At 46.3% G+C, this 6,000-nt stretch overlaps 1 protein-coding gene across 1 annotated transcript in view; it reads left to right on the top strand.

Moving 5' to 3' along the window:
* Positions 1 to 361: 361 nt before the first annotated feature.
* Positions 362 to 6,000, top strand: part of nfasca (neurofascin homolog (chicken) a) — a 279,787-nt gene continuing 274,148 nt past the window's right edge. Inside the window, exon 1 of the mRNA XM_078242069.1 lies at positions 362 to 448. The gene's annotated coding sequence lies outside the window, so the exon portion shown is untranslated. The remainder of the gene's footprint in view (positions 449 to 6,000) is intronic.

The raw sequence follows: 6,000 nt of genomic DNA, 5'->3' as shown, positions 1-6,000 counted from the left end.
ACAGTAAGAAGTCCCACAACACCAGGTTAAAGTCCAACAGGTTTATTTGGTAGCAAAGCTTTCAGAGCGTTGCTCCTTCATCAGGTGGGTGAGGAGTTGTGTTCACAAACAGGGCATATATAGACACAGACTCAGTTTTCAAGATAATGAATGGTTGGAATGCGAGTCTTAACAGGTAATCAAGTCTTTCCAGGTACAGACAATGTGAGTGGAGAAAGGGTTAAGCACAGGTTAAAGAGATGTGCATTGTCTCCAGAATTCTGTACAACCCAACCACAACACTGCTGTACCCTCTGCTTAGAGAATGCTGAGACTGCTGACTCCCACAGGGTTTGCATCTTTATCCAGCAGCTATGGATCGAGTCACTTGGCAGATTTATGTAGCATTTTAGTATTGGAGGATCTTTCTTCTCGCTTTACTTCAGGAGCTGCTGTTGATAATTCTCCAGTAAGTACATTTGTGCAAAAGTAGGGAAGATCTGTTCTGGCGATGACGGTCTGCTCTTAATTGTAAAAGTGCTTAATTTGATTTTGAAGTGTGCAAGAATGGCCGTGTGTGCGGTTTTACTCATGCTGAAGATTAACTCAAGCTAATGGATAATCCTGTTTTTTAAGAAGCTAAGAAAGCACTTCCAATTAAAGGCAGTAACCTCATCAGTAGCAACATCATCAGTTTTCTGGGATGGCTTTGTTATCATGGAGGCAGTGGCGTAGTGGTATTATCGCTGGAATAGTAATCTCGTAGACCCAGGCTGATGTTCTGGGGGCCTGTGTTCAAATCCCACCACAGTGGAATTTGAATTTTTATTTTTAAAATCCGGTATTAAAAGTCTACTGATGACAATGCAACAGTTGTTGATTGTTGTAAAAACCTATCTGGGTCACTGATGTCCTTTAAGGGAAGGAAATCTTCCCTCCTTACCTGGTCTGGCCAACATGTGACTCCAGATCCATAACAATGTGGTTGACTCTTAACCGCCCTCAAGGATGGGCAATAAATGTTGGCCCAGTCAGCGACACCCACATCCTCTGAACGATTAAAAAAAAGTAATGCTGTCACATTACACAAAGCCACAAGAGAAACTGCATTTATATAACGCCTCTCGCAACCTCAAGATATCTTACAGTGCTTTATGGCCAATTTTGAAGTATAGTCACTGAGGAAACTGGGCGGTTGATTTGCACACAAGAAAATTCAATGAACAGCAGTGTAACCAGGCCGGATAATCCGATTTTTATTCAGTAATGTTGACTGTGGGATAAATAATGGCCAGGCAGAATTCTCTGCTCTTTTGAAATAGTTTTTTTGATTTGATTTATTGTCATATATATTGCGATATAGTGAAAAGTATTGTTTCTTGCGTGCCATACAGACAAAGCATACCATTCATAGAGTACATTGGGGAGCAGGAAAGGAGAGGGTGCAGAATGTAGTGTTACAGTCATAGCTAAGGTGTAGAGAAAGATCAACTTAATGCAAGGTAGGTCCATTCAAAAGTCTGATGGCAGCAGGGAAGACGCTGTTCTTGAGTCAGTTGGTACGTGATCTCAGATTTTTGTAACCTTTTCTTGACGGAAGAAGATGGAAGAGAGTATGTCTGGGCTGCGTGGGGGTCCTTGATTATGCTGGCTGCTTTTCCGAGGCAGCAGGAAGTGTAGACAGGGTCAATGGATGGGAGGTTGATTTACACGATGAACTGGGCTACTTCATGACCCTTTGTCATTTCTTGTGGTCTTGGGCAGAGCAGGAGCCAAACCAAACTGTGATACATCCAAAAAGAAAGCTTTCAATGGTGCATCTGTAAAGATTAGTGAGAGTCGTAGCAGACATGCTGAAGTTCCTTAGCCTCCTGAGAAAGTAGAGGCGTAATGCCATGGGATATATTACAACCCCTTCAGAGGCAGATGGAACCTCAGTTTAATATCTCATCAGAAAGACAGCTCCTCTGACAGTGTGGAACCTCTTCAGTGCTGCTCTGAATATCAGCACAGATCTCCTGTTTTAAATTGGTGCAGTGGGACTGAGTCCATAACTTTCTGACTCTCAGCTGCCGCGAGGCAATAATGTTTCTCGCGAGACAGTGGGGGAAATTATTACCGAATTCACTGGGATGGGAGAAACTCGCAGGAACGGGTGCAATTCTGAGGTTAGGCCCTGTCCAACATTGCTCTTCAGTGACTTCCAATCTACCACCTTCCCTCTTAATAGCTGCACACACAAATCCAGGCACATGCACGCACACACACACACATTTGCATGTACAGACACGTGCGTATGCATGCACTTGCATACATGCATACACACGTACACGTGCATGCACACACGTGCATACATGCATGAACACACATGCATGCACATACACACATATAAAGTGAAGTTTATTTATTAGTCACAAGTAAGGCTTACATTAAAGCTGCAATGTGAAACTCCCCTAGTCGCCACATGCCTGTTCGGGCCAATGCACCCTAACCAGCACGTGGGCGGAAACCGGAGCACCCGGAGGAAACCCACGCAGACACGGGGAGAACGTGCAGACTCCACACAGACCCAAGCCGGGAATCAAACCCGGGTCCCTGGCGCTGTGAGGCAGCAGTGCCACCGTGCCGCCCCCATTTGCATGTACACACACACACTCATATGCATGCACTCGCACACATACGCAGACATGCATGCACATACACACAAGAAGGCAATTGGAAAAGGAAAACCCGACTAAGCACTAGCTATATGCCCCTTCCTACTCCAGAGGCACTGGGCTCACTTGTACTATTCTTCCCATTCTGCCTGCCCACTTTCCCCAGACTCAGAGAAGCAAAGATCAGCATTTTGAAATACTTTTTATTGCTGCCTCACGTGGTGCCCTTTCCCATGCACAGTTTGCTGAGGGAAATTTGAACATGGATTTGTACACAATGATGTGGAGATGCCGGCGTTGGACTGGGGTGAACACAGTAAGAAGTCTCACAACACCAGGTTAAAGTCCGACAGGTTTATTTGGTAGCAAATACCATAAGCTTTCGGAGCAATGGCCAGGGCTCTGTCAATGATTACCCGCACATCAAACACTATTCAGCTGTTCAGGCACACAGAACACACTCGAATGCAAGACAACCTTCATAACACACTCCGAACATCAAATAGCAATGGGTCTTTGACTTGCAAGTGGGACAAACTGGACCAGTATGGGGCAGGATGATGGTGGTGTGCTATTTTTTTGTAATCTGTAACCCAGTGTGTTCAAAAGGGCCAGTGATCGGTATGAAGATGAGGCTTGTCTCGGGTTCTCCAAAGTGAACAGGATTTGGGGCAGCACAGCGGCACAGTGGTTAGCACTGCTGCCTCACAGCGACAGGGACCCGGGTTCGATTCCCAGCTTGGGTCACCGTCTCTGCAGAATCTGCACATTCTTCCCGTGTCTGTGTGGGTTTCCTCCGGGTGCTCCGGTTTCCTCCCACAGTCCAAAGGTATGTCATATGAAGAACGGCTGAGAACTCTGGGTCTGTACTCATTGGAGTTTAGAAGGACGAGGGGAGATCTTATTGAAACTTACTGCGAGGCCTGGATAGAGTGGACGTGGAGACGATGTTTCCACTAGTAGGAAAAACTAGAACCAGAGGACACAACCTCAGGCTGAAGGGATGATCCTTTAAAACTGAGATGAGGAGGAATTTCTTCAGCCAGTGAGTGGCGAATCTGTGGAACTCTTTGCCGCAGAAGGCTGTGGAGGCCAGGTCATTGAGTGTCTTTAAGACAGAGATAGATAGGTTCTTGATTAATAAGGGGATCAGGGGTTATGGGGGAAAGACAGGAGAATGGGGATGAGAAAGATATCAGCCATGATTGAATGGCGAAGCATTCTCGAAGGGCCGAGTGGCCTAATTCTGCTCCCATGTCTTATGGTCTTATACGCACGTTAGGTTGGTTGGCCATGCTAAATTAACCTTAGTGTCCGGGGGATTAGCAGTGTAAATGTGAGGGGTTATGGGAACAGGGTCTGGGTGGGATTGTGTTTGGTGCAGACTCGATGGGCTGAATAGCCTCTTCTGCACTGTAGGGATTCCATTTTATGAAGATTCACCTGGCTGTTTCATGGGATGAAGGGATTTGTCTCGTGTGGAAAGATTTGGCAGGTTGGACATATTTTTATTTGAGTTTAGAAGAGTGAGAGATGATCTTATTGAAGTATTGAAGATTCTGAAGGGGCTTGGCGGGTTGAGGGCTGAGGAGATGTTTCCCTTCATGGGGAGAATCTAGAACTGGGTGACACGGCTTCAAAATGAGGGGTCTCCCATTTGGGACTGAGATGAGGAGGAAGTTCTTCCTTCAGAGAGTCATTAGTGTCTGGATTCCCTCCCCTCTGTGAGCTGTGGAGGATGAAGGTCATTGGATATATTCCAGGCTAAATTAAACAGAATTTTGCTTGACAAGGGTTTCAAGAGTTATGGGGACAGACAGGAAAGTAGAGCTAGGTCACATCAGATCAGCCATGCTCATATTGGTTGGTAGAGCAAGCTGGAGGGGCCTACTCCTATTTTTTTATGTTGCCGAACTAGTGGAAACCAGTACAGCTAATCCTGTTCCTGTTCCTGTCCTGATGTCCCGATAATCTCATAGAAACATATAAAATCCTGATGGGACTGGACAGGCTAGATGCAAGAAGAATGTTCCTGATGTTGGGGAAGTCCAGAACTGGGGGTCCCAGTCTAAGAAAAGGCGGCACAGTAGCAAATTGGTTAGCCATGTTGCCTCACAGTGCCAGGGAACCGGGTTCAATTCACGGCTTGGGTCACTGCCTGTGTCTGCGTGGGTTTCCTCCGGATGCTCCCACACTCCAAAGATGTGCGGGTTAGGTTGATTTGCCATGCTAAAATTGGCCCCAGTGTTAGGGGGATTAGCAGGATAAATGCGTGGGGTTACGGGAATGGGGCCTGGGTGGGAATGTGGTGGGTACAGACTCGATGGGCCGAATGGCCTCATTTTGTGCTGTAGGGATTCTATGATTCTAAGATTCTACGAATAATGGGTAAGCCATTCAGGACTGAGATGAGGAAGAACTTCTTCACTCAGAGAGTTGTGAACCTGTGGAATTCTCTCCCACAGAAAGCTGTTGGAGCCAGTTCGTTAAATATGTTCAAGAGGGAGCTGGAGGTGGCCCTTGTGGCTAAAGGGATCGGTGGATATGGAGAGAAAGTGGGAGTGGGATGCTGCAAGTACATGGTCAGCCATGATCATGCTGGGTGGTGGTGTGGGCTCAAAGGGCCGAATGGCCTACTCCTGCACCTATTTTCTATGTGTACACCAGGACACTATCCTGAAGGCATTTAAAGGGGATGGAGAATTAAAATAGTCTTGCTAAAACTATACAAGGCACTAGTTAGGCCACACCTGGAATATTGTGAACAGTTTTGGTCCCCTTTATCTAAGGAAAGATCTCCTAGCATTGGAGGCAGAGAACCTTCACAAAAACCGCCCTTGGTATGGAGGGATTTTCTTAAGAGGAAAGGTTGAGTAGGTCGGGCCTATACTCATAATTTAGAAGAATGAGAGGTGATCTTATTGAGACATAGAGGATTCTCAAGGGGCTTGACAGGATGGATGCTGCAGGGATGTTTTCTCTTATGAGAGAGTCGAGGACCAGAGGGCGTAGTCTCAAAGTAAGGGATGACCCATTTAAACCAGACATGAGGAAGAATTTCTTCTCGCAGTGGGTAGTAAATCTGTGGAATTCTTTACCGCAGAGGGCTGGAGAGGCTGGGTCATTATGTTCGAGGTTGAGGCAGACAGACTTTTAATCAGTAAGGGAATGGAGGGTTATGGGGATAAGGCGGCAAGTGGGAGTTAAGGATTATATCAGATCAGCCATGATCTCATTGAATAGTGGAGTAGACTCGATGGGCTGAATGCCATACTCCTTATGGTCTTACGGACAGAGATCGGGAACTGGGAATCACCGTTGATTTATTTTGCCTCACTCTAACCCACATTGTAACCTCCACGTT

The sequence above is a fragment of the Mustelus asterias genome, chromosome 25 (genome assembly GCF_964213995.1).
Source record: "Mustelus asterias chromosome 25, sMusAst1.hap1.1, whole genome shotgun sequence".
Taxonomy (NCBI): domain Eukaryota; kingdom Metazoa; phylum Chordata; class Chondrichthyes; order Carcharhiniformes; family Triakidae; genus Mustelus; species Mustelus asterias.
The sequence above is the reverse complement of the archived record's forward strand: the minus strand, read 5'-3'. Positions and strand labels throughout refer to the sequence as shown.